This window comes from Cebus imitator, unplaced genomic scaffold (genome assembly GCF_001604975.1).
Source record: "Cebus imitator isolate Cc_AM_T3 unplaced genomic scaffold, Cebus_imitator-1.0 Scaffold332, whole genome shotgun sequence".
In the NCBI taxonomy this organism is placed as follows: Eukaryota; Metazoa; Chordata; class Mammalia; order Primates; family Cebidae; genus Cebus; species Cebus imitator.
The window spans coordinates 426,242-454,021 of NW_016107647.1; the positions used below are offsets into that span (position 1 = coordinate 426,242).

At 43.5% G+C, this 27,780-nt stretch overlaps 1 long non-coding RNA gene across 1 annotated transcript; it reads right to left on the reverse strand.

Annotated features, from left to right (window-relative positions):
• Positions 1-3,697: 3,697 nt before the first annotated feature.
• LOC119467793 lies at positions 3,698-27,700 on the reverse strand. Its single transcript, XR_005196416.1, has 3 exons — positions 27,475-27,700; positions 16,511-16,706; positions 3,698-4,234 (listed from the first exon to the last, which is right to left on the reverse strand). It is a non-coding gene; the product is annotated as an uncharacterized LOC119467793 (long non-coding RNA).
• Between the last annotated feature and the right edge of the window lie 80 nt (positions 27,701-27,780).

Consider the following 27,780-nt stretch of genomic DNA (forward strand, 5'->3'; position numbering starts at 1 on the left):
GATGAATGTCAGTCAGGCTTGGAAGGCTTTTTGGAGGAGGTGGTCTCTGGGCTGGGCATGGGCACCACACTGGGCTTCAGTGAGGCCTGCATGGGCTGAGCCTGCCCCTCAGGGATCAAGGGGCTTTTGGATGGTGATGCAGGGTGTTTAAGGTCACCCTTAAAGCCTGAGGGCCCTAGACCAGGGAACGTGTGTTGGCGGAAATCTCTGGAGATCCCAGAACTAAGGGGGTGATGGTCTGCCCTGTGTGGAACCAGGTCCTGTGGTAGGGGAATTCCAACGGGCTTCCTTTAAAGAAATAAAAGACAAACTTGTGCGGAAAAGGCAGCCTCAGAGTGGGTATTTGTGAGGAAGTCTGCGGGTGTCTTGCGGGTTGTACGTTTTATTGATTTGTTTTCCAAAAATCCAGACAGATGGTTGAAACTTAGGCTCAAAAGGGTTCCAAATGAAAGTGATTCATCTCCCTCCCCATCACCCAATATCCTTCCCTGTGGGCAATCAGTGTTTTCCACTTGAGTATATATCCAGAGAAATTTTGTGTATAAACAAGCATATATATATATATAAAAAATATGGCACACACACACATATGTATATATAAAATATGGCACATATACACACATACATATGTCTTGCCAGGCAGGTAAATCTCACTCTTGGACATTTATCCTAGAGAAATGAAAACTAATGTTCGCACAAACACCTGTACATAAAATGTTCATCATAGCAGCTGTATTCAAATAGGCCCAAACTGGAAACAGCACAGAGGTCCTTCATGGGTGATGATTACATACTGTGGCACATCCATGCCATGGAATATTATTCAGCAACAAAAATAAATGAACTGTTGATACATCCATCTTGGACGAAGCTCCAGGGAATTATACTGACTGGAAAACAAACATCACAAAAGCACAAAAGGTTACATACTGTATACTGCTTTTATACGAGATTCTTGAGATGGCAAAACTATAGAAGTATAGAGCAGGTGAGTGAATGTGGGGTCAGGGACAACACAGGGTAGGAAGTGATGTGGCTACAAAAGGTCAACATGAGGAGTCCCTGGAATGGAAATGCTCGGTGGCTTGTTACTGTATAAATGTGTGTTTCCTGGTGGTGATATTATCCCATAGTTTTGCAAGATGTCCACTGAGGGAAACGGGGTAAAGGGCACACATTATAGCATCCCTCTCTGTTATTTGTTACAACTACATGTGAATCTACAATTATCTAAAAAAAAAGTTTAATTACACAGAGAAAAAAGAACTGTACAGACGGCCAAGCAAAACACATCTGAGTGGACACAGCTTGCTAAACAGCTATGTTTCAGGTGATTTAAGGCAATCAGGATATTTTCCCAGCAGAAAGCAACCCATGGAAGACAGCAAAATTGGCCTATAATCCTAGCATTTTGGGAGGCCAAGGCAGGTGGATCACCTGAGGTCAGGAGTTCAAGACCAGCCTGGCCAACATGTCAAAACCCCATCTCTACTAAAAATACAAAAATTACCCAGGCATGGTGGTATGCATCTGTAATCCCAGCTACTCAGGAGTGTGAGGCAGGAGAATCGCTTGAACCCAGGAGTCAGAGGTTGCAGTAAGCTGAGATTGTACCATTGCACTCCAGCCTGGGAGACAAGAGCAAAACTCCATAAAAAAAAAAAAAAAAAAAAAAGGAAGACAACAAAATGATGGGTGAAACATTTTCCATTTGAGATTTTATCCCTTTACGTTGTCCTTAAACTTGACCCCAGACCCCCTTTTCACTTGCATACAACCCTGGTATGGGATGTATCTGAGGCCAAGCCAGGGGTCCATGGGTAGAGGCCACCCCCAACTTCTCTGTGTGGGCTGTTTCCACTCCCTGGCATTGGGCCCCTTCTCTGGGTGTCAGTGTTTGAGATGCAGGGAGGCAGCCATGGACGATGGGCTCTGCGCCTTCTGTCCTGGGCACAGGGACCCTCTGGGCTGGAAGAAGCCACAGATTTGAGTGAGCTGGTTACTCACTTGATAACAAAAACCAGATAGAAAATGTCTCCTGACCCACATCAGTGCCTTCCAAACTTCAACCACCATAAAACATTTTAAAAATAATATCTGAGTGCCACCTGCACTCTTACTTCCTATCTTTAAATCAAAATGTTTACATATATTTACTTAAGAAGCAAATTTTGTCTCTTCTGTAAACAAAAAGCCACTATCAGTTTGCAAAATATAATAGAAATAGCCATAAAATAAACACAGCGAAACAAAAGAATGTCTTCCAATTGCCGTCGGATACTATTTCCTGCTCAGGGCTGAGGCCCAAGACCTGCTCTCAGAGGTTTCACTGGGAAGATGACTAAACGCAAGGCAGTGTTGAGGACAAACCATACTAATCTTGACCTTTCTCCTTGAGCATACAAGTATGGAGAGATTTTTCAAGGCAATTAACTTTTTCCTAGGAGGATGTTGTCCTATCTATTAGAGCCTATCCACCATCTTTTTGTGACAACAGTAATTTTTATTTGTATCTTTTTATTTATTTATTTATTTATTTATTGAGACAAAGTCTTGCTCTGTTGCCCAGGCTGGGGTGCAGTGGCATGATCTTGGCTCACTGCAACCTCTACCTCCCAGGTTCAAGCGATTCTTCTGCTTCAGTCTCTCATGTAGCTGGGACTACAGCCACGTGCCACCACGCCCGGCTAAATTTTTTTTTGTATTTTTAGTAGAGATGGGATTTCACCGTGTTAGCCAGGATGGTCTCAATCTCCTGACCTTGTGATCCGCTCGCCTCAGCAGGATTATAGGTGTGAGCCACTGCACCTGGCCTATTTATTTATTTTCGAATCAAGGTCTTACTATGTCGCCCAGGCTGGAGTGCAGTGGTGTTAGCTTGGCTCACTGCAGCCTCTACCTCCTGGGCTCCAGCAATCCTCCCATCTCAGCCTCCTGAGTAACAGGGATTATAGGTGTGTGCTACCACACCCACCTAATTTTTGCTGTGTGTGTGTGTGTGTGTGTGTGTATGTGTAGACAGGGTTTTGTCAGGTTGCCCTGGCTGGTCTCGAACTCCTGGGCTCAAAGGATCTGCCCCCATCAGGCTCCCAAAGTGCTAGGATTACAGGCATGAGGCACTGTGCCAGGCCAAACAGTAATTTTTAAGAATCATTTACAATGGGGAACCTCAAAGAGCCATAGAGTAGACAGAATGGTATAATGAAACCCATGACTGTCCAGTCCTATGGCTACAATCCATAGCCAATTCTGCTGCTTCTGCAGTCACCCCAGGCCCCACCCTATCTCATTTTGAAACAAATCCAAGACATCCTGTCATTTCATCTGTATTTCAGTGTGTATCACTAAGAGATAACAACCCTTTTATAGATATAATATAACCACAATACTATTATCACACATATTAAAAATTAACAGTAATCTTATGGTCATAAATTACTGTTAGCGTTCAAATTTCCAACTGTCTCATATATGTCTTAATGCCTTTTTACAGTTTGTGCTTTGAGAATGAGGATATAAGTAAAGCTCACACATTGGAATTGATTGAAATGTCTTTTAAGTCTCTTTCAATCTATACGTTTCCTTCCCCAATCTCTCTTTTTTCCCTTGCATTTAAATGTTGCCCCTTTATCTCTGGAGTAGACATTTGTGTTTTCACACACCCCCAAGCTGAGTCCCACCTCTCCTGGGCCCTACTGCAGCAGCAGTGAGGGATCCCCCCACACAAGTCTGCACCAGGTTTATTCATGGACTCTGGAAATGGAGGAAAGGGACACCCGCTGTGGACCTTCAGCATCACCTCTGAGCTGGAAACCTTGGCTTTGGGAAAAGGAAAAAAGAAAACGAACACCAGAAGCACTGGAATGGCTTCCAACTTTGCAAAGTGCTTTCCAAAACCCCGTCATACTTAAGAGAATGGCACCACTTCATTACAGAAATGGCTGCTTAAGTCAATGCCCAGACATGCCTCCCGCTCACATCCGTGAGCAGCTTTTCTGGATGTGTTTACTCTTTCTCAGAATGTGTTCCTCACGCTTGCCACCTTCAGCCTCTGCCGGGATTGGTGATCGTTTGCTTCCTGCAGGTCCCTGGGTCCTTCCCCACAGGTGTCACTGGATGATGATGGCTGCAGAATAAGTGATGGTAGCCAGCTTGTCACACCTTCAGGCTTCCTTGGAAGTTCAGGCACATGTGTGTTATCCCAGCCACCTCAATCTGATTCCAGCAACCCTAGCTGGACACACAAGTGGGTCCTCAGACCAGGCCACCAACACTGGAAGAGTGCAGGCTCTACTCCTTACTTTCTAGAATTACCCCAACCCATACAGCAGCACAGTCCCATTTTGTGATGGTTAATTTGCGGGTGAACTTGACTGGGCTAAGGGATGCCCAGATAGCTGGTAACACATGGTTTCTGGGTGTGTCTCTGAAGGTGTTTCTGAGTGACATTAGCATTTGAATCAGACTGAGTAAAGATCTGCCCTCACCAATATGAGTGGACATCATCCAATCCCTTAAGGTCCCAACTAGAACACAAAGGGGGAGGAAAGGCAAATTCACTGTCCGCTTGAGCTGGGACATCTGTCTTCTCCTGCTGTTAGATATCGGAGCTCCTGATTCTCAGGCCTTTCGACTCGGGAACTTATATGAGCACCCCCACCCCCACCCCAGGCTCTCAGGTCTTTGGATGCCATCATATCTCCAGGCTCTAAGGCCTTCAGGCTTGGACCAAATTATATCACCAGCTTCCTTGGGCCTCCAACTTGTAGTCAGAAGACTCTGGGACTTCTCAGCCTTCATAATTATGTGAACCAATTCCCCTAATCTCTCCCCTCTCTACAACTCCCCCTCCAACACACCCACACTGTTATTCTGTTCCTCTGGAGAATCTAATAGACTTTTGCTGCTTCTGAGCTCCTCTCAGTGCCAGAGTGGTCAACACAGATCATGGTACACCCCTCAGGGATCCAGCCCTCCAGAGCTTCCCAGGTGCCTTTTACACAGAATTCAAACTCCTGCTTGTGGTCCCCAGGCCCTCCGAGGCACCCTCTCTCACCTCTGCCTCCCACACTCACTCCTCTGGCCTGGCCCCTCCTGGGTAGTTCAGACCTCCCGTAGCACAACTAGCAAATTGGACCCCCTAGGGAGGATCATTTTGGAACCATCCCTTCTTTATAAGACAAGATTATTTTCAGCAATAAACATGAAATATAATAATTTCTAGGAAAAAAAAATAACTTTTTTAAATTAAACTTTCTATATACAAGCAAGCCAGCAAAATTTTTAAACAAAATAACTATTATAGCCAAAAAGGAAAAGATAGTGGCTTAATATTTTTAAAATTACATTAATGTATTTTTAGTTACATTCGGCATAGGATAGCTGAATAGCAGTAATTCAAATTTGTCTTTATAGTCACTGTGCTATCACTGGTTATCTCAAATCTACTGTTTAAACACAACAATGTATAGTTCCATAAGGGCTGGGGGCAATAACTGTCCCTGAAGCAAGCTCAAATGATTCCAAAAAGTTATAAGCTTAGTCCAGGAACAAACACATGAGCTGAATTCATGTACCTGGGTGCCATTCTCTTCTAGGCATTCTGTAAATTGACATCCATGTACAATGCATTGCTAATAAAGGATCAATTCTTTTAAAAATGTTTTATTTTAGGCCAAGTGCAGTGATTTATGCCTATAATCCCCGTGCTTTGGGAGGCCAGGGTTGGAGGATTGCTTAAGGCCAGGAGAGTGAGAATAGCCTGGACAACATAGTGAGACCCTATCTCTACAAAAAAAGCCTTAAAAATTTAGCTTGGCACACACACTATGGTGGCACACACCTGTAGTCCTAGCTGCTCAAGAGGCTGAGGTGGGAGAATCACTTGACCCCAGGAGTTCTAGGCTGCCAGGAACTATGATCTCACCAGCGCACTCCAGCCTGGGCAACTGAGACTTTGCTTAAAAAAAAAAAAAAGTTTTATTTTAAAGTTTGTGTGTTATCAAAATTCAACAATGCAACAAAAGTAAAAAATAAATAAATTGAACTACATCAAGGTAGAAACAGGCCAGGCATGGTGGCTCATGCCTGTAATCCCAGCACTTTGGGAGGCTGAGGCAGGCAGATCACTTGAGGTCAGGAGTTCGAGACCAGTCTGGCCAACATGGTAAAACCACATCTGTACTGAAAATACAAAAATTAGCCAAGCATGGTGGCACACATGTAATCCCAGCTACTCAGAGGCTGAGGCATAAGAATCACTTGAACCTGGGTGGTGGAGGTTGCAGAGAGCTGAGATCATGCCACTGCACTCCAGCCTGGGTGATGGAGTGAGACTCTGTCTAAAAAAAAAAAAAAAAGCAAAAACATGTGCATCAAAGGACACAACTCAACGTAAGGAAAAGGCAACGTACAGAATATGAGAAAATATTTACAAATTACATATCTGATAAGAGGTTAATATCTAGAATATATAAAAGAACTCCTACAACTCAGCAACAACAGACTAATAACTCAATCAAAAGATGGGCAAAGGAGTTGAATAGACATCTCTTCAAAGAAGGTATATGAATGGCCAACAAACAGATGAAAAGATGTTCAACATCATTAATTATTAGGGAAATGTATTTCAAAAACCACAACGAGATACCACCTCACACTCATCAGATTGGCTACTATATTTAAAAACAAACAAACAAACAAACAAAAAAGAAACCACAAAACCAGAAAACAAAATGCGGAGAAACTGGAACCTTTGTGCACTGCTGAAGGAATGTAAGATGATGCAGCTACTATAAAAAGCAATATGATATATCCTCAGAAAATTAAATGTAGGATTACTATATGGTTCAGCAGTCCCACTTCTGGGTATATACCCAACACAACTGAAAGCCCATATGGTACACCCATATTCATGGCAACATTATTCACAATAGCCAAAAGGTGAAGGCCATCCAATTCATCCACCGATGGATAAATAAACAAAATGTGGCCTATCCATTCAGTGGAATAATATTTAGTCTCAAAAAGGAAGGCTAGGCCTGGTGGCCCACGCCTGTAATCCCAGCAATCTGGGAGGCAGGCAGGCAGATAGGATTAGCTGAGGTCAGGGGTTTGAGACGTGGTAAAACCCTGTCTCTACTAAAAATACAAAAATTAGCCAGGCATGGTAGTGAGCACCTGTAGTCCCAGCTACTCGAGAGGCTGAGGCAGGAGATTGAACCCAGGAGGCAGAGGTTACAGTGAGTGAAGATTGTGCCACTGCACTCCAGCCTGTGTGACAGAGCAAGATCCCATCTTAAAATAAATAAATAATGAATAAAAATTCACACCTATAATCCCAGCACTTTGGGAGGCCGAGGCGGTCGTATCACCTGAGGTTAGGGGTTCGAGACCAGCCTGGTCAACATGGCGAAACCCTGTCTCTACTAAAAAAGTACAAAAATTAGCCAGGCGTGATAGCGGGTGCCTGTAATTTCAGCTACTCGGGAGGCTGAGGCAGGAGAATCACTTGAACCCGGGAGGTGGAGGTTGCAGTGAGCCGAGATTGTGCCACTATACTCCAATCTGGGCAACAAAGTGAGACTCTGCCTCAAAAAAAAAAAAAAAAAAAATTCATGCCCAGGCAACAAAAGACATGTTAGGAAACTTTCATTTCACCCACAGCCTCATCAACACAATGATCAAATGGAAATTTAGGTTTTCCACAACTTTCCATGGTATTCACCTAAGGAGGAAGCAACAATTTTCTTCTGTTGATCTTGCAGCTTTCAGATTGTTTGCCCTGCATCTGAGACTTTTCCTTAGGGGGCAGGTGTCTTCCTGTCTTGTCAGAAGGAGGGTGACTTCCTGTAAAATGTCGCAGTCTTCCTCTCAGCTCAAGGAGCAGCTTACTTTAAAATTAAGTACGATTACTTAAGGAGGCTTAAGTTAATCATTTGCGTGATTAGCCAAGGAAATTCAGCTAAATGGTTGACAATATCTCAATACTTACATCATAAAAGTACACATTAGACTGTGTTAAACTGTCATGTCTTTTCTTTTTCTTTTTTTTTTTTTTTTTGAGACAGAGCTTTGATGGAGTTTTGCTTTTGTTGCCCAGGCAACCTCAGCTCAACACACACACACACACACACATTCAAAAGTATTTATATAAATGTTTTTGATCATTCAGTTAAAAGAAAATAATGCAACATTGAAAATATTTTTTTTTTTTGAGATAAGAGTCTCACTGTGTCACCCAGGCTGGAGTGCAGTGCTGTGATCTCATCTCGCTGCAACCTCTGCCTCCTGAGTTCAAGTGATTCTCCAGCCTCACCATCCTGGGTAGCTGGGACTACAGGCAACCACCACCATGCCCAACTAATTTTTAGTATTTTAGTAGAGAGAGGTTTCATTATGTTGGTCAGGCTAGTCTCCCTTGACCTCATGTGATACCTGCCTTGGCCACCCAAAGTCCTGAGATTACAGGTGTGAGCCACGGCACCTGGTCTGTAATGTCTTTTAATTCATTACCTGGCTTGACTGAATTAATTTATGTTTAGGGGTTTTGTATTCATCAGAAGTTGCATGAGCTAAATTTTTTTTTTTTTTTTTTTNTTTTTTGAGACAGGATCTCACTCTGTCGCCCAGACTGGAGTGCAGTGGTGAAATCTCAGCTTACTTACTGCAACCTCCACCACCCAGGTTGAAGCAATTCTCCTGCCTCAGCCTCCCTTACAAGCATGAGCCACCACATCCAGCTAAATTTTGTATGAGCCACTGCGCCTGGCTATGAGCTTAAATTTTAATTAGTTGGGGAGAAAAGGAGAGAAACCTGTTCCTGCCATTTTTACAATCTAGGCCCTAAATACTTCTCCATGTATTGGGAAAGGGTGAAATAAGAATGAAAAGATGGGTAGACATACAGATAGACAATTCCCAGAAGAGGAAAATTCAAATGGTCAACATACATGCGAAAATCTGCTTTTCTTTCTCAATAACCAGAGAAATGCTGATGAAAACAGTAACAAGGGGCCAGCACCGTGGCTCATGCCTGTAATCTCAGCACTCTGGGAGGCTGAGGCGGGCGGATCACTTGAGGTCAGCAGTTCGAGACCAGCCAGGCCAACATAGTGAAACCTCATCTCTGCTAAAAATACAAAAAAATTAGCAGGGCGTGGTGGCAGGCACCTGTAGTCTCAGCTACTCGGGAGGCTGAGGCAGGAGAATTGCTTAAACCTGGGAGGCGGAGGTTGTGGTGAGCTGAGATTGTGCCATCATACTCCAGTCTGGGCAATAAGAGCGAAACTCTGTCTAAAAAAAAAACAAAACAGCAACAAGCTGTCTTTTCTCACTGATCAGGTTGGCAAAACTTTTCAAGTCTTACAATATCAAGTCTGGGCAAAGATGGAAGAAAGAACTCTCTCATGTCCCTGGTAGAAGCGTAAATTAGTCTAGCCAAATTGTGTGTGTGTGTGTGTGTGTGTGTGTGTGTGTGTGTGTATGTGTGTGTGTGTGTGTGACAGAGTTTCACTCCTGTTGCCCAGGCTGGAGTGCAATGGCAGGATCTTGACTCCGTGCAAACTATACCTCCTGGGTTCAAGTGATTCTCCTGTCTCAGCCTCTGGAGTAGCTGGGATTACAGTCACCCATCACCACGGCCAGCTAATTTTTGCATTTTTAGTAGAGATAGTTTCACCATGTTGGCCTGGCTGGTCTTGAACTCCTGACCTCAGGTGAGCCACCCACCTCAGTGCTGGGATTATAGCCATGAGCCACCACACCTGGCTGAGTCCAGCCAATTTGAACAGCCTTTTGGTACATGTGTCTGCAAGCTTTGACTGAAAATCTTTGAGAGCAGATGTTTGTTGGGACTCAGCAACACACAGCTCCGCAAGTATGGAGCTTTGACATGCTGAACTGAAGAAACAGCTTTAAGGTCTGTCTCACCTTTCTCCCACTCCTGTCTGTCCCAAAGCATAGGATGAAGTTGTTCTCTGAAGTTCCCTTATCTGCCTAAAATCTGGACCTGCCAAAGAAGAAAACAATTACCTCCAGTCCCTTCCCTATTTTTTTCATTAACTGAACGTCATATTGCAGGAAGAAAAACCAAAGTCTGTCAACATGTTACAGAAAAGGGGTCCTGATCCAGACCCCAAGATAGGGTTATTGGATCTCCCGCAAGAAAGAATTCAGGGCGAGTCCATAGAGTAAAATGAAGGCAAGTTGATTAGGAGAGTAAAGAAATAAAAGAATGGCTACTCCATTGATAGAGCAGCCCTGAGGGCTGCTGGTTGCCCATTTTTATGGTGACATGCTAAACGATGGGTGGATTATTCATGTCTCGCCTTCTTAGACCATATAGGGTAACTTCCTGACGTTGCCATGGCATTTGTAAACTGTCATGGCACTGAGGGGAGTGTAGCAGTGAGGACAATCAGAGGTCACTCTCATCACCATCTTGGTTTGAGTGGATTTTAGCCGGCTTCTTGACTGCAACCTGTTTCATCAGCAAGGTCTTTATAACCTGGGTCTTGTGCCAACCTCCTATCTCATCCTGTGATTTAGAATGCCTTAACCATCTGGGAATGCAGCCCAGTAGGTCTCAGCCTCATTTTACCCAGCTCCTATTCAAGATGGAGTTGTGCTGGTTCACACACCTCTGACAAACACACCTGTTATAGAAAGGAGTCTGTATCCAGACTCCCAGAGAGGGTTCTTGAATTTCATGCAAGAAAGAATTTGGGGTGAGTCCATAAAGTGAAAGCAAGTTTATTAAGAAAGTAAAGGAATAAAGAACAGCTACTCCATAGGCAGAGTAGCCAGGAGGGCTGCTGGTTGCCCTTTTTTTTCCAAGACTGAGTCTTGCTCCGTCACACAGGCTGGAGTGCTGCGGTGTGATCTTGGCTCACTGCAACCTCTGTCTCCCTAGTTCAAGCAATTCTCCTGCCTCAGCCTCCAGAGTAGCTGAGAGTATAGGCACCCGCCACCGTGCCCAACCAATTTTTGTATTTTTAGTAGAGATGGGGTTTCACCATGTTGGCCAGACTGGTCTCAAACTCCTGACCTTGTGATCTGCCTGTCTTGGCCTCCCAAAGTGTTGGGATTACAGGCGTGAGCCACTGTGCCTGGCAAAACTCCTATAATTCTAATATGACTTAGTATATGGTATCAGTGATAATTATTAATAGACTGTGTGCCACAGAGGTAACAAATTTCCATATCAGTCATGTCTTTATCTGTGGCTGCCCTAAAATGTTTTTGTCATCCACAATGGTTGTCTCATTTTGGTCCTCTTTAAAAGATGGTTTTATAATCAGCTATAAAATGTAACAGGTATGTGGCAGGCATGATGGCTCACGCTTTAATCCCAGAACTTTGGGAGGCCAAGGTAGGCAGATTATGAGGTCAGGAGTTTGAGACCAGCCTGGCCAAAACAGTGAAACCCTGTCTCTACTAAAAATACAAAACTTAGCTGAGCATGGTGGTAGGCACCTGTAATCCCAGCTACTCAGGAGACTGAGGCAGGAGAATTGCTTGAACCAGGGAGGCAGAAGGTACAGTGAGCCAAGATCATGACATTGCACTCCAGCTTGGGTGACAGAGTTAGACTCTGTGTCAAGAAAAAAACAAAAGAACAACAACAAAAAAATTGGAGCATATTTGTTGTGCTCTAACTGATTTCTTCAGAATTTGGAAACTGTGAATATTCTCAATTTATGGCAGTATAGCTAAATGCACAAGTGCAATAAGAATCTGTTTTCTTTTGTAACAGGACACAGTTGGAGAAATTGGTTATTTTACCAAGGCTTTGAATGGAATGGCATGCTTTCTTTAAAGATTCAAAGTTGACTTATACAGCTAATTAAAGCTCATCAGGGAATCTGGCTTCACACCTTGCTCACACAGAATCCCTGTACAAGGTTCCTGACATGTGGCAAATAAACAATGTCACTTTCTAACAGCCCCAGGAATCCCAAATTATCTTGGGACCTCAAGAGGAGAGGAATTTGCTCAACTTTTAGATATTTGAGGGTACAAACGCATAGCTGGACTTGGCTTTTCAAAGTCTTATCTGAGATTCTTCATGGAACAGAGTTCTATCAAAGCCAATTAAAAAATCCTAAGTGAAAAATAATTATTCTTGCTGTACTTCATGCAAATAATCAGGCCAAGTACAGTAAGGCTAAAATTTATTTTGCAAACAAATCAGTTCTATCATGATTTATTTTTAATAAAAATAGGGACTGGAGAGAAAAAAATTATACTTCAAAAGAAAAACGAGGCTGGGCATGATGGCTCACGCCTATAATCCGAGCACTTTGGGAGGTCAAGGGAGGCAGATCACCTGAGGTGAGGAGTTTGAGACCAGTCTGGCCAACAAGGTCAAACCCTGTCTCTACCAAAAATACAAAAATTAGCCGGGCATGGTGACATGCACCTGTAATCCCAGCTGCTTGGAAGGCTGAGGCAGGAAGATTGCTTGAATCCAGGAGGCAGAGGTAGCAGTGAGCTGAGATAGCACCACTGCACTCCAGCCTGGGCAACAGAGTGAGACTCTGTCTAAAAAAAAAAAAAAAAAAAAAAAAGAAAGAAAGAAAAGAAAAACTTAATACACTGTTGTTAGCTGTTCTTGAGGTTTTTCCTGCAGTTAGACTAAATTCTAAATTCTTTGTGGGTTAGAAGTCCTCAAAGTAATGTTTTCAAATCTTTGCTTTTAAAATTGGGAATTGTACCTCTCATCCTAGGACTTGCTATTTACCTTGTAATAGGCTGTTTGCTTAAACACTGTAGTAAAACTACAGATGACAGTACTAACGCTTTTGCCATGCAAGCCTGGGAAGTCCAGCCAGCCCGGCATGGGTACACCCACACAGTTGCAAATCGGCTCCATTCTTCTCACCTTGGGGTTCACTCCCATTCCCACTACGTCCCCTGTCAGCAGGAAGAAGCCAGAGCAATCGAGGCCTTTTCCCCTCTTCTTAGTCTACACCTTAAGATGAAGGTGTTATAAAACCCAAAGGGAGGGATTGAAACTGCCTTTGCAAAATTATGACTGAGACAGTGAAAGAAATCCAACTTAACTGACTCCATCTTGCTTCTAACTTCCAAGCTGTCCTTCATTCTTGGACGTAGGCTAAACTAACTTTGGGAGAAACTTAATTTATAGTTTATAGTTTAAACAGATAGTAACAGCCCTTTCCCAAAGCTGACCTCCTTGCCTGGGGACTAGATTGCTTTTGTAGGACTAACATTAGCCACAAGATTAGAAATTATGGTCTAGGAGTCATGCAGCTGGAGGCTACAAGATTCTGACCCTCTCTAAACTGCTCCTAAGAACAGTGCTTGGGATATTTTCCAGACCCTGCACTTGATGGATCAGCTGGCCCCACCCAGATCAATAAACTGGCTCATCTGATCTTGTGGCCCCCACCCAGGAACTGACAGAGCAAGAAGGCAGCTTGGACTCCCCATGATTTCATCTCTGACCAATCAGCACTCCTGGCTCGCTGGCTTCCCCCAACCCACCAAGTTCCCCTTAAAACCTCTGCTCCCCAAAGCTCGGGGAGACTGATCTGAGTAATAATAAAACTCCAGTCTCCTGCAGAGCCAGCTCTGCATGAATTACTCTTTCTCTATTGCACTTCTCCTGTCTTGATGAATTGGATCTGTCTAGGCTAGGCAGTAGGCAAGGCGAACCCCTTGGGCAGTTACATTTACGACCTGTATCTTGTGCGGACCTCCTGTCTCACCCTGTGATGGAGAACGCCTAACTGTCTGGGAGTGCAGCCCAGTAGGTCTCAGCCTGATTTAACCCAGCCCCTCTTCAAGATGGAGTTGCTCTAGTTCAAATGCCTGTAACACACCTGGACAGACTTTTGTCACAAACCATTGTCTGCTCTGCAGGCCCAACAGACTTTGTCCCAGGACATTGTGTGCTCTTCAAGCCCATTGAATTCCCCTTAAAAATCATTTACTACCCCTAACCTTATCCACACTTTCCCATCTCCCTTTCCCCTAAGAAGGGTATATTTTAAAAAAGCTTGTTTTACTAACATAAATTCCTCCTCACAACTACATAGTAAAACCAACCCCATTTTACAGATCTGGAAATTGAGCCTCAGAGAAGCACAGTGACTTCTGAAACATCACACAACGACTTAGTTTGTAGAGTAAGAATTCAAACCCAATTCTCCTGACATCCAGCCACTGCTAAGGAGATTTACAATGACATTTTTCAAACAGAAAATTAGAATTCTTTTCCTGTTTTCATTTTTACTTTAACTTTGAGATGTTATTTTCCATGAACATAGAAGCTGGGCCTGTCTGCATTCTGTCTTCTATACTTAATTAGTTTCAGTTTTATTTTGCTTGGGTCAGCTCAGTGACAGAGCAACCCAAGACATCAGTCATTAAAAAAATTAAAAATAAAAAGCTTGTCCTGGAACTGCTATGAAGGGTTTGATGTTCTCAAATTCCAGTCTGATCCCTGAGGTGGGATGAGCAGTTTGCCTTTCACAGACTGAGTGTGTTTTTTAGCAAAAGTGGGCTACATTTGGATGCTAAAGAGCTGATAACCTGAAAAGCTTTGAAATTAAAGATACGGTTCTTTTCCTCCCAGGCAGAAGGAAATTACACCCTCCAAGTGCATTCAGCATTTGACTGTTCAGATGTCGTTTGCATCTGTGATCTTTTATCCTCACCAAAAACCAGAACACAAGACACAGCATTTGGGAAAGTGCTTCCAAGAGATCTGGCAAGTGCACTTTTTTTTTTTTTTTTTGAGGTGAAGTCCTATTTTTTCGCCCAGTGGTTCGATCGTGGCTCACTGCAACCTCTGCCTCCCGGGTTCAAGCAATTCTCCTGCCTCAGCCTCCCTTTTAGTAGAGATGGGGTTTCACTGTGTTTACCAGGCTGGTCTCAAACTCCTGACCTCAGGTGATCCACCTGCCTCAGCCTCCCAAAATGCTGGGATTACAGGCATGAGCCACTGCGCCTGGCCTAAGTGCACACTTTTATTAACACAATGCCCATCTTCCAGAGGTGGATACTGAGGTCTGGGAAGGTAGAGTAACACTGCCCATGATCCCACAGAGCCTGATCCAGAACTTGAGCACAGTGTATTTTCCTGTATTTGGGGGTTGAGATTGGATTGAGTTAAAATCCCCTCTCTGGCCGGGTGTGGTGGTTCATGCTTGTCATCCCAGCACTTTGGGAGGCTGAGGTGGGTAGATCACCTGAGGTTGGAAGTTTCAGACCAGCCTGACCAACATGGTGAAACACTGTCTCTAGAATTGCTTGAACCTGGGAGGTGGAGGTTGTATTGAGCCAAGATTGCGCCATTGCACTCCAGCCTGGGCAATAAGAGTGAAACTCCATCTCAAAATAAATAAATAAATAAAGAAGAATCCCGTCTCCACACTCCTCAGGACAAGAAGGTTCTGTTTGTTTATTCATTTAATTATTTCCTTTGCAAATATGGAAATGGATCATGTTCCTATTTAAAATATCATCATGGTCTTTAGACTAATGACCAGATAAGTATGACTTGTGAAATATGACCATTAAAAAACAAGAAAAAGCCATGACCAATTAGGATGATCATCATAGCATGATAGCTTCTTCTTTTTTTTTTTTTTTAATGGAATTTTTGTTCTGTTGCCCAGGTTGAAGTGCAATGGCACCATCTCAGCTCACTGCAACCTCTGCATCCCGGGTTCAAGCAATTCTTCTGCCTCAGCCACCCAAGTAGCTGGGACTGCAGGCTCCTGCCACCACGCACAGCTAATTTTTGTATTTTTAGTAGCGACAAGGTTTCACTATATTGGCCAGGCTGGTCTTGAACTCTAGACCTCAGGTGATCCACCCACATTGGCCTCCCAAAGTGCTGGGATTACAGGCATGAACCACTGTGCCCAGCCATGATAGCTTCTTGAAGAGTATTCATTAATTATCTGTATAAACATAAAATTATTTATAGGTTTTGACTGGGAGTAGAGAAAAGTTATTGTCTGACTTCATTGTGGAACACCTCCAGGGACAAAAGACTCATTAGCATCTCAGCAGCAAGAGATATCCACTCATTTTGCCCTAAGTCAGTCCCAAATCTTCCTTCCTATAGTTCCTCTTCATCCATTAGTTTGAGTTCTACCCTCAAGAACGCCACAGTGTCAGCCTGATCACTGCCCTCCCAAGTGCTGGTCCTTTGCAAGCCTGAGATACCATATGGTGGCAGCATGTGAGTCCTGGCACCTTCCCTCACTTACTGTGAGACCTTGACCAAGCAATCCCAACTCCCTTCCTGTCCTAGAGAGTTGATTATGGGCCTTGAATCTTAAGTGTTTAGGGCTGTTTTAGTCACTGTCCTCCAGAGAAACAGAATCCATATGTATATGTAGATGTATGTGTAGTCATGCATTGCATAATGACATTTCAGTCAACAATGGACTGCATATACAAGGGTGTCCCATTAAGATGATGCCATTATTTTTGCTGTATCTTTTCTAGGTTTAGACACCCAAATACTTACCATTGTGTTACAGTTGGCTCCAGTATTCTGTACAGCCACATTAACTACAGGCTTCTAGCCTAGGAGCAAAAGGCCATAGCACATAGCCTCATATGTCAGGCTCTGTCATCCAGGTTTGTGTAAGTACATTCTGTGAGGTTCCCATAGCAACAAAAAGCTGAACAACGTGTGACGCATTGCATTGAGTGACACATGACTGTATAAAAAGAGAGAGAGAGAGACTGAGATTTTGTATAAGTAATTGGTTCCCATGATTATGGAGGCTGAAAAGTCCCAAAATCTGCAGTCAGCAAGCTGGAGACCCAGAAGGGCCAGTTCTCAGTGCTCAGACTCCAATCTGAGAGTGAAGGTCTGAGAACCAGGAGAGCCAAGCTCCAGTCTGAAGGCAGGAGAAGACCAATATCCCAGCTGAAACAGTCAGGCAGAAGGAGTCCCTCTTGCTCAGCCTTTCATTCTATCCAGGTCTTCAGGTATAGGATGCGGTCCATCTACATTAGTGAGGGCAATCCGCTTTACGCAGTCTACAGGCTCAAATACTAATCTCTTCCAGAAACACCCTTATGGACATGTCCAGAATGAGGTTTTATCAAATGTCTGTGTTCCCGTGACCCAGTCAAGTTGACACATACAATGCACCATCAGCAGAGCCATTGATTTCTTCTAAGTGCTGCTTTCTTGGCTTCCCACAGATTCTGAAATGTTGTGTTTTCACCATCATTCAGTTCAAAGTATTTTCACATTTCTCTTGTGACTTTGTTTCTTGTTCATTTTTTATTTATAAGTGGCATGTTTGATTTTCAAATATTTTGGGGATTTTGTGAACAGCTTTTTAATTTTATTTTTAACTGTGGTAAAATACACATAACACAAAATTTACCATCTTAATCTTTTATTTTTTTGAGACACAGTTTCACTCTTGTTGCCCAGGCTGGAGTGCAATGGCACCATATTGGCTCACCACCATCTCTGCCTCCCGGGTTCAAGCAATTCTCCTGCCTCAGCCTCCCAAGTAACGGGGATTACAGGCATATGCCACCACGCCCGGCTAATTCTGTATTTTTAGTAGAGATGGGGTTTCTCCATGTTGGTCATGCTGGTCTTGAACTCCTGACCTCAGGCGATCTGCCCACCTCAACCTCCCAAAGTGTTGCCATTATAAGCATGAGGCACCATGCCCGGCCAACCATTTTTTTAAAAAACTGATGGAGTCTTGGCCAGGCACAGTGGCTCATGCCTGTAGTCCCAGCACTTTGGGAGGCCGAGGCTGGTAGATCATGAGGTCCGGAGTTCAAGACCAGCCAGGCCAAGCTAGTGAAACCTTGTCTCTACTAATAATACAAAAATTGGGTGGACGTGGTGGCAGTTGCCTGTAATCCCAGATACTTGGGAGGCTGACACAGAGAACTACTTGAATCCTGGAGGTGGACGGTGCAGTGAGCTGAGATTGCACCACTGAACTCCAGCCTGGGCGACAGAGCAAGACTCTTTCTCAAAAAAAAAAAAAAAATGGAGTCTCACTATGTTGCCCAGGCTGAAGTGCAGTTGTTATTCACAAGTGCGTTCATAGTGTACTACCTCCCCAAATTCCTGGGCTCAAGAGATCCTCCAGCTTCAGCCCCCCGCATAGCTCGGACCGCAGGGGCACACCACCACACTCAGCCCATCTTAACCATTTTTAAGAGTGCAATTCAGTGGCATGAAGCACATTCACATTTTAAAAAAAATTTTCATTTTTATATTTTTATTTTATTTTTATATAGAGACGGGGTTTCACCATGTTGGCCAAGATGGTCTCTATCTCTTGACCTCGTGATCTGCCCGCCTCGGCCTCCCAGAGTGCTGGGATTACAGGCGTGAGCCACCGCGCCTGGCCCATTCACATTGTTATGTAACCATCACCACCATCCATTTCCAGAACTTTCCATCTTCTCAAACTGAAACCCTGTACCCATTAAAACAAACCCCCAATCCCCAGCGTCCCAGCCCCTGTCTCTATGAATATGGCTTCTCTATGTACCTCACATAAGTGGAATCATCCAGTATTAATCCTTCTGTGACTGGCTTATTTCACTTAGCACAATGTTCTTAAGTTTCAGTTATGCTGTAACATGCAACAGAATTTTTTTCCTTTTTAAGGCTAAATAATATTCCATCGTATGGATGGACCGCATTTGGTTTCTCCATTCATTTGTCGATGAACGCTGGGGTTGCTTATACATTTTGGCTCTTGTGAATAATAGTGCTATGAACAGAGGTGTACACATATTGCTTAGGGACCCTGCTTTCCATTCTTTTGATTATCTACCCATAAGTGAGGTTGCTAAATCATACGGTAATTCTAGCATTAACTTTTTTTTTTTTTGAGATGGAGGCTCATTCTTGTTGCCCAGGCTGTAGTGCAACGTACAATCTCGACTCACCGCAACCTCTGCCTCCTGGGTTCAAGCAATTTTCCTTCCTCAGCCTTCTGAGTAGCTGGGATTACAGGCAGGCACCACCACTCCCAGCTGATTTTGTATTTTTAGTAGAGATGGAGTTTCTCCATGTTGGTCAGGCTGGTCTCGAACTCCCAATCTCATGTGATCTGCCTGCCTTGGCCTCTCAAAGCGCTGGGATTACAGGCGTGAGCCACCGTGCCTAGCCCTGTTTAACTTTTTAAGAAACCACTAAACTGCTTTCCGCAGAGGCTCTGCCATTTTACATTCCCACCAACAGTGAAAGGGGTTCCAATTTCTCCTCATCCTCATCATCACTTGTTATTTTCTGTGTTTTTGTTTGTTTGTTTGTTTTACATTAAACAGGCATGGGCCTGGTGTGGTGGCTCATGCCTGTATCCCAGCACTTTGGGAGGCCAAGGCAGGTGGATCATTTGAGGTCCGGAGTTCAAGACCAGCCTGACTAACATGGTGAAACCCTGTCTCCACTAAAAATACAGAAAATTAGCTGGGCATGGTGGCACGCACCTGTAATCCCAGCTATTCTAGAGGCTGAGGCAGGAGAATTGCTTGAACCTAGGAGGTGGAGATTGCAGTAAGCCGAAATTGTGCCACTGCACTCCAGCCTGGGTGACAGAGTGAGACTCTGTTTAAATAAATAAATAAAATAAAATAAATATAAATTGAAAAACAGTAGTCATCCTAATGGGTGTGAAGGATAGTGTGTATTAGTCAGTGTTCTCTAGAGGGACAGAACTAATAGGATGGACATATATATATAAAGGGAAGTTTATTAAGTATTAACTCACACAATCACAAGGTGCCACAATAGGCTATCTGCAAGCTGAGGAGCAAGGAGAGCCAGTCTGAGTCCCAAAACTGAAGAACTTAGATGTTTGAGGGCAGGACAGGATAACTTGGAGCTAGATGTTTGAAGACAGGAAGCATCCAGCACGGGAGAAAGATGTAGGCTGGGAGGCTAGGCCAGTCTATTTAGTCTTTCCAAAATTTTCTGCCTGCTTTATATTCTAGCCACGCTGGCAGCTGATTAGATGGTATCCACCTAGATTAAGGGTGGGTCTGCCTTTCCCAGCCACTGACTCAAATGTTAGTCCCCTTTGGCAACACCCTCATGGACACACCCAGGATCAATACTTTGCATCCTTCAATCAAGTTGACACTCAGTATTAAACAACACACAGTGTATCTTTAAATATTGTCTAATTTAATGCAATTTTTTTTTTTTTTTTTTTTTTTTTTGTGAGACAGAGTCTGGTTCTATTGCCAGGCTGGAGTGCAGTGGGATGCTCCCAGCTCACTGCATCTTCCGTTTTTGGGTTCCAAGCAATTCTCCTGCCTTAATCTCCCGAGTAGCTGGGACTATAGGCATGCACCACCATGCCCGGCTAATTTTTTGTACTTTTAGTAGAGATGGGGTTTCACCATGTTGGCCAGGATGGTCTCAATCTCTTGACCTCGTGATCCACCAGCCTCAGCCTCCCAAAGTGCTGGGATTACAGGCATGAGCCACCGTGCCCAGCCTAATTTAATGCAATTTTTGAGACTTGTTTTGTAATCTAGCATGTGGTCTATGTGCAGTAAATATTTTATGATCAATTGAAAACAATGTTTATTCTACAACTGTTCAGTGTAATATTCTACAAATATCAACTAGGACAAGTTTCTTGATAGTTTTTTAAAAAATATTCTATTAATATATGTTTCCTAATGTTTCATTTACTTTTTTATTTACCGAAGGGAGGTGTTAAAATCTTCAGTATTATGAACAACTAACTTTATGCTAACAATTTGGTTACCTAGATGAAATTAACAAATACTTTTTAAAAACATAACAAAATGGACACAAAAAGGAATTTAAAATATCGATAGTTCTTTATCTGTAAAAAATATATTAAATTTACAATAAAATAGTTTGCCACAAAGAAAACTCCAGGTAAAGACAGCATCTTTGGGGAGTTCTAACACACATTTATAGAAGAAATAATACAAACTTACACAATCCTTTTCAGAGCATAAAGGAGATGTACATGTTTCTCTATTCTTTTTTTTTTTTTTTTATTGTAAGAGACAGGGTCTCACTATGTTGCCCACCTTGGCCTCTAACTCCTGGGCTCAAGCAATCCTCCTACCTCAGCCTCCCTAGTAGATAAGACTATAGGCACATGCCACCATGCCTGGCTTTCTCTACTTTTTAATGGGCCAGCAGAACCCTGATACCAAATATTGACAAAGACATTACAAGAATGGAAAAATACAAATCAATATCCCTCTTGAACATACCAATGTTTAACAAAATATTAGGAGACAGAACCCAGTAATATAAGAATATAATATATCACGGGCCGGATGTGGTGGCTCACGCCTGTAATCCCAGAACTTTGGGAGGCCGAGGCAGGCAGATCACTTGAGGTCAGGAGTTCGAGACCAGCCTGGCCAACATGGTGAAACCCTGCCTCTACTATGAATACAAAAATTAGCCAAGCATGATGACGGGTGCCTGTAATCCCAGCTACTCAGGAGGCTGAGGCACAAGAATTGCTTGGACCTGAGAGGTGGAGGTTGCAGTGAGCTGAGATCGTGCTATTGTACTACAGTCTGGGCGACAGAGTGAGACCCTGAAAAAAAAAAAAAAAAAAAAGAATGTAACACATCATGACCAAGTAGAATTTATCCCGGGAATGCAAAATTGGTTTGCCATTTAAAACTCAATCAATATATCTGGCACAGTGGCTCACGCCTGTAATCTCAGCACCTCAGAAGTTTGAGACCATCCTGAGGTCAGGAGTTTGAGACCAGCCTGATCAATATGATGAAACCCCATCTCTACCCAAAAATAAAAAATTACCCAGGCATGGTGGTATGCACCTGTAGTCCTAGCTACTCAGAAGGCTGAGACAGGAGAATTACTCGAACCCAGGAGGAGGGGGTTGCAGTGAGCTGAGATCCGGCCACTGCACCCCATCTCAAAAATAAAAACAAAAACAAAAACAAACAAACAAAAAACCTTAATCAATATATATCATCACATTAACAAGATAAAAGGAGAAATCATATGACCATCTCAATGAGTCAGACAAAACATCTGAGGCCATCAACACCCATTCATACTAACAACTTTCAAGGAAATGAGAACCTCCACAATCTAATAAAGTGCATCCAAGAGATATATATAGTTAACTAATGGCTACCAGTGAAACACTGAAATCTTTCCCTTGCATCAGCAATAAGGCAAGGAAATCTAATCTTACTACTTGTGTTCAACATTGTACTGAAAGTTTCAGCCAGTGCTACAAGGTAAGAAAAAAAATAAAAGACTGGAAAGAAAGCAATAAAAATGTGTCTATCTGCAGTCGAGATGATACTATGTATAGAAAACCTCAAAGAATTTTATTTAAAATAGATAAAACTGCCGGACAAGGTGGCTCACACCTGTAATCCTAGCACTTTGGGAGGCCGAGGTGGGTGGATCACCTGAGGTCAGGAGTTCAAGACCAGCCTGGCCATCATGGTGAAACCCCATCTTTAAAAAAATAAATAAATAAATAAAATAAAATAGATAAAATATACAAGAACTAATAAGTGAACTTAGCAAGGCTGCAGGCTACAAGATCAATATAACAAAAATCCATATTTATATATACTAGCAACACACAATTGGAAAAATATAAGATACCACTCATAATGACATCAAAATTATCAACTTTTAATGAATAAATACATAATTTATACACTGAAAACTATGAAATGTTGCTGACAGAAATTAAAGAATATTTAAATAAATGTGGAGATACACTATGTTCATGGATGGGAGGACTGAATATTTTTAAGATATTCATTTTCCCCAACTTCACCTAAAGTTTCAACAGAAATTCAATTAAAAACCCCAGCAGGCTATTTAGCAGCAACTGGCAAGCTGATCCTCAATTTTTGTTTGCTTGTTTGTTTGTTTTGAGACAGGGTCTCACTGTGTTGCTGAGGCTGGAATGCAGTGGAATGATCATGGCTCACTGCAGCCTTGACCTTCTGGGCTCAAATGTTCTTCCCACCTCAGCCTCCCAAGTAGCTGGGGCTACAGAGGCACACCACAACTGCCTGGCTAATTTTTTTCTATTTTGGGTAGAAATGGGGTTTCACCATGTTGCCCAGGCTGGTCTCAATTCCTGGGCTCAAGCAATCCCTGTCTTGGCCTCCCCTGGTTCTGGGATTACTGGCATAAACTGCCATGCCTGGCCCTAAAATTTATTTAAAAATGCAGAGTCTAGAATAGCCAGAACAATTTTGAAAAACAATAAATTTGGAGGACCGTGGGTAACCCCTCATATAGGCACCAAGGAATGAGAGCTAAGCAGAACTCTGGCACAGTTAGGGCTTGAGGAATACCTCACTTTATAGTGTTACTACTCAGCTATTTCCTGTTATATAATCCTTTACATAATCATATATTAGTTTATAGAATTAGGGCTTGAAGAATCCCTTTATATAATCCTGTATATATAATCATATAATAGTTGACAGTATGAGTGCCTAAAGAATATTTCCCTACATATATATATATATATATAATTATATCTTAGTTCATAATCAGAGGAATGCCTAGAGTGGACACAGTACAGAGCATGAATTAAGGAATAAGCAGCTTATAATCAGAAGAATGTCTAGGGCAGACACAGTGCACAGTATGATTTAAGGGAAAAACAGTTATACCGGGACAAGAATCCATGGCCCAGGCGGCAGCATTCAGTATCGTAAAGATACCCGCTGTATGGCAGGCTTAGGGCGAGAGCCACTGTTCCTGATAAAGGAGTTGTAGGAGCTTGCTCCAGTTCTTGTGGAAGGCTGCCCTCAGAACGGCAATCCACCTTGGTGACTGTGAACTTTACCAGCTCTTACTACTGTGCTGCTTGAAAAGCATCTTCCCACAGAATCCATTGGAAGCTGCCAGAAGGTGGCGGTAACCTTGACAGCTCTGTCACTGTGACTTAAAGCATCCTCCTATAAATCTTCTTAGAAGTAGTTTGCCCATAGATAGAAGTATCGCACACTGCACCCTCTTCACTGCGCACAGCCCACCTTCAAGCCTCGGTGACCTAATGGGGGTGGACCCCTTACTGCACAGGGCCCTTGCCTTCATGGGAACGGGCCCCTTGCTGTGCACTGTCCACCTCCCGGCCTAGGTGACCTAATGGGGGTGGACCCCATGTTTTATTGCTCACGACCCTATCACTATCCTTAAAGATGATTTCACTCACTGCCCTGCCCCCTAACCTATACACAATAAATATTCATGCTTCTGGACATTTGGGGCCTCACCTGACTCAGCTTATAGGTGGCGTGGCCCCCCGAGCCCAGCTGCGTTTTCCTTGTACTTCTGTGTCCTATCTCTTTATTTCTCGGATCCTGCACCTCAGCATAGCATAAGGCTCACCCCACAACTCTGTGGGGCCCTCAGTCCTACAGAGGACTTACTTCTTTTAATTTCATGACTCACTATAAAGCTATAGTAATCAAGACAGTGCAGTATCAAAATAAGAACAGACAAATAAGCCAGGTGCAGTGGCTTACGCCTATAATTCCAGCACTTTGGGAGGCTGAGGTGGGAGGATCACGAGGTCAAGAGATCGAGACCATTCTGGTCAACATGGTGAAACCCCGTCTCTACTAAAATACAAAAAATTAGCCAGGCGCGCTGGCACACTCCCGTAGTCCCAGCTACTCAGGAGGCCGAGGACTCGGGAGACAGAGGTTGTAGTGAGCCAACGTCGCGTCACGGCACTCCCACTCCAGCCTGGTGACAGAGCAAGACTCCTTCTCAAAAAAAAAAAAAAAAATTGGCTGGGTGTGGTGGCAGGCACCTGTAATCCCAGCTACTTGGGAGGCTGAGGCAGAAGAATCACTTGAACCTGGGAGGCAGAGGTTTCAGTGAGCTGAGATCAGGCCATTGCACTCCAGCCTGGGCAACAAGAGCAAAACTCTGTCTCAAACAACAACAACAACAACAACAAAAACAGACAAATAGATCGACATAACAAATTAGAGTCGACCAATAGACCCTTACATATAATCAAATGATTTTTGATAAGGAGGACAAGATGATTCAGTTGGGAAATGAAAGCTTTTCAATGAGTGGTCCTGCAACAACTAGATAACCAAATTCACACATAGCTAAGACCATGAATCTTCCATAAGAAAGCAAGGATACCTTAGTGAGCTCGAAGTAGGCAGAGATTTCTTGTTTTAAATTTAATTAATTAATTAATTAAGAGACAGAGTCACCCAATGGTGCAATCTTGGCTCACTGCAACCTTGGCCTCTCAGATTCAAGAGATTCTCCTCTCTCAGCATCCCAAGTAGCTGTGATTACAGGCACATACCACCATGCCCGGCTAATTTTTGTATTTTTAGTAGAGACAGGGTTTCCTCCATGCTGGCAAGGCTGGTCTCAACTCCTGGCCTCAGGGTGGTCTGCCTGTCTCTGCGTCCCAAAATGCTGGGATTACAGGCCTGAGGCATAGTGCCTGGCCTTCTTCTAAGTGACAAAACCATGTAAGAATAATTGGATAAAATGAACTTTACCAATAGTTAACATTTCTGCTCTTTTGAAAACACCGATAAGAAAATAAAAAGACAGACTGGAGAAAATACTTCCAAATAATACACCTGATAAAGGACTTATATTCAGAATATACAAAGAACTCTCAAAACTCAATTTTAAAAATCGAATTTAAAAATGCACAACATGCCAGGTGCGTGACTAAGGCTGTAATCTCAGCACTTTGGGAGGCCAAGGCAGGAGGATTGCTTGAGCCCAGGAGTTGGAGACCAGTCTGGGCAACATGGTGATACCCTGTCTCTACCAAAATAAATAAATAAATAGCCAGGTGTAAAGGTGCATGCTTGTGTTCCTAGCTACTTTTGAAGCTGAGGCGGGAGGATCACTTGAGCCCAGGAGGTTGAGGTTATAGTGAGCCATGATCACAACACAGCACTCTAGACTGGGTGACAGAGGGGGACTCTGTCTCCAAAAAAAAATAAAATAAAATAAAAAATAAAAAATGCACAACAGATTTGAGCAGATACTCACTATGAAGATTACATGGGTGACATGAAAAGATACTCAACATCATTAGTCAAAATAGAAATCCAAATGTAATTCCAGCACTTGGGGAAGCCAAGGCCGCCGGATTACCTGAGGTCAGGAGTTCCAGACCAGCCTGACCAACATAGTGAAATCCTGTCTCTACTAAAAATACAAAATTAGTTGGGCATGGTGGCACATGCCTGTAATCCAGCTACTTGGGAGGCTGAGGAAGGAAAATCACTTGAACTCGGGAGGCATAGGTTGCAGTGAGCCGAGACTGTGCCACTGTACTCCAGCCTGGGCAACAAGAGTGGAACTCTGTCTCACAAAAAAATAAAAAGAAAAAAAGAAATATAAATTAAACTCACTGTGTGCTACTACTACCTAACAATTAGGATGGCTAAAATGGAAAAACTCAGGGCACAGTGGCTCATGCCTGTAATCCTAACACTTTGGGAGGTGGAAGCAGGAGGACTGCTTAAGTCCATGAGTTCAAGACCTGCCTGGGCAGCATAGGGAGGCCCCGTCTCCCCAAAATAAAAAATGTCTGGGTGAGGTGGCTCAAGGCTATAATCCCAGCACTTTGGGAGGCCAAGGAAGGTGGATAATTTGAGGTCAGGAGTTCAACACCAGTCAGGCTAACATGGTGAAACCCCGTCTCTACTAAAAAAATACAAAATTAGCCAGGCGTGGTGGCGCATACCTGTAATCGCAGCTACTTGGGAGGCTGAGGCAGGCGAATTGCTTGAACCTGGGAGGCAGAGGTTGCAGTGAGCTGAGATCACGCCATTGCACTCCAGCGTGAGCAACAAGGGTGAAACTCCGTCTCAAAAAAAAAAAAAATTAGAATTAAATAAAAATAAAAATAATTAGCCAGGCAGTGGTGGTGTGGGCTTGTGGTCCCAGCCACTCGGGGCGCTAAGGTGGGAGGATTGCTTGAGCCAGGGAGGTTGGGGCTGCAGTGAGCCATGATCATGCCACTGCACTCCAGCCTGGGCGACAGAGCAAGACCCTATCTCAAAAAAAAAATGATTAAAAATGAACAGACACTTCATAAAAGATCTATGAACGGCCATTAAGTACATGAAACTCACAATCATTAGCCATCAGAGAAATGCAAAGTAATACCACCAAGAGACACCATTTCCTATCCATCAGCACCACCTCAAATGAAGAGTGACACCAAATGCTGCCAAGGTTGTGGAACGAGTGGAACTGTAATACACTGCAGGCGTGAGTTTGATCTCGAAGTCTCGACCTCAAGTGATCCGCCCACCTCGGCTTCCCAAGTGCGAGAATAACAGGCGTGAGCCACTGCGCCGGGCCAGCAGGCGTGAGTTTGAAACGGTACAACTGCTTTGGAGAACTGTTTGGCAGTTTTCTATAAAGTTAAACAAATTCTAAGACTTAAGCAACTCCTAGCTACTTACCCAAGTCAAATGATACATTCATCAAAAAATATCGAGCACAAACAAATGTTCATTATGAGGTAGGAGGCAGCCAGGACAGGGCTCCACATCAGATTGAAGATTGGCGGTAACTGGGAAGAGGCGCTGAAAGCCCCACTCCATGAGACACGCCCACCACCGCCATGATAGTTTACCGTTGCCGTGGCAACACCCGGACGTTACCGCCCCTCGCTGAGGCAACACCGGAAGCTCCCGCCCACTTTCTAGCTAATTCTGAATGACCCGCCCCTTAACTAACGTATGTGTCGCAGTGGACCTAAATACGCC